The sequence below is a fragment of the Pygocentrus nattereri genome, chromosome 5 (assembly GCF_015220715.1).
Source record: "Pygocentrus nattereri isolate fPygNat1 chromosome 5, fPygNat1.pri, whole genome shotgun sequence".
Classification (NCBI taxonomy): Eukaryota; Metazoa; Chordata; class Actinopteri; order Characiformes; family Serrasalmidae; genus Pygocentrus; species Pygocentrus nattereri.
This window is the reverse complement of record NC_051215.1, coordinates 30,670,920-30,672,846: the sequence shown is the minus strand read 5'-3', so window position 1 is coordinate 30,672,846 and position 1,927 is coordinate 30,670,920.

Sequence of the window (1,927 nt, the reverse complement as noted above, 5' to 3'; positions counted from 1 at the left end):
CCTGTTAATGTAGTAATGCTCTTTTTTTATTTGAGGGTCCCATTTCATAAGGCAAGATTTCAGCCACTACCCCTTGTAACTCCAAGGGGTTAGGGTGAAAGAAGGATTAGAGTTAAAAAGAAGAAAGGGGATTGGGCCTTGGTTATCGCCAGTAATGTGTAGATCCCCTGAAGTGAACTGGTAGAAGTGTACTCTACTGAGGAGACAGCTTTGACTAAAACTCACCTTTACCTTAATGCTCCACTTGAGGGCGTGAGTCCTCCACTGATTCAGGTAACTGAGCTCCACAGACTCATGTAGCCTACTACAATGGCGTCTGACTGCTGGAAAGTGAAGGTCCAAAAGATATCATCCATTTCACCAAATGTGCATTTCACTTTCAAATCACTGCACGCACAGAATTCTCTTTGAGACTCATCTCTGTGTTGCTTTTAGATGCACGTGTTGGACTGGAGAATGTTATATATATTCAAATGGAAGGCTTGGAACAGAGCTGTGTTTCTGTGTGGTTTGGCCTTTTTATATGTAGAGACTCAATTTAGTGCGGCAATGGTATCACTGACATTAAATCTTTCTGCAACTTTTAGTCCATCACTAGAGGGTGTTGATAACTGATAGAGTTTTCTTTCTATTTTTTAACAAACATTTTATATACACTGGCCAGCCACTTTATTATGTACACCTGTTCAGTTGCTTGTTAACACAAATAGCTAATCAGCCAATCACATGGCCGCAACTCAATGCACTTAGGCTTGTAGAGGTGGTCAAGGCAACTTGCTGAAGTGCAGACCGAGCATCAGAACGGGGAAGAAAGGTCATTTAAGTGACTTTGAACGTGGCGCGGTTGTTGGTGCCAGACGGGCTTGTCTGAGTATTTCAGAAACTGCTGATCTACTGGGATTTTCATACACAACCATCTCTAGGGTTTACAGAGAACGGTCCAAAAAAGAGAAAAGATCCAGTGAGCGGCAGTTGTGTGGAGAAAATGCCTTGTTGATGTGAGAGGTCAGAGGAGAAGGGGCAGACTGGTTCGAGATGATAAAAAGGAAACAGCAACTCAAATAACCAACGAAAAATCTCTGAGGAATGTTTCCAACACCCTGTTGAAAGTATGCCATGAAGAATTAAGGCAGTTCTGAAGGCAAAAGGGGGTCCAAACTTTTACAAGTAAGATGTACCTAATAAAGTGGCTGGTGAATGTATATTTACTTATTTATGTGTTTGTTTTCTTCCCGTGTTAAAGTCCTCCATTCAACTCCACCATTGATTGCAATTAAGAAGTTAAGCACGGCTCTACCAGAGTGTGGTAACTACATTTTTTCATTTTTCATTTTATTTAATTTTTATGTATATATTTATTATTGGCAGAAATAAATAATACGTCAGGGACTTCACAAGACAGTATGACAATGCAATGTATATATATATATATATATATATATATATATATATATATATATATATATATATATATAGACAGTACAATGCAGACAATGCAATGTGGCAATGTAGACTGTTGGGATAGGATATATATATATAGCATTGCCATACTGTCTTGTAACGTCACTGACTTATTATTTATTATCATTTATGATCTATTGCACATTCTATGGCAGCTTTTCTTACTGGGGTTTTGTTGATATGCCGTTCATAAGACCCATCAAATCAGACCTTTGTATGACCTGGTAATGTGTTTTTTCTTGTTGTGTTTTTTGTTTTGTTTTGTTTTGTTTTTTGTTTTTTTGCTTTTGAACATTTGTTTACTGTTTAGAGAACCTTTACAAAGTAATTGATCCGCCACTCTGATAAACTGAATGATCTGATTAACAAACGCGTCCATCGCTGAACTGCGCTATAACAGCCGTCGCAGTCGTGTAAGAGCTAATCCTGAAGGGATATAGAGATGTCAGGAGAAGCGTCTCCAGAC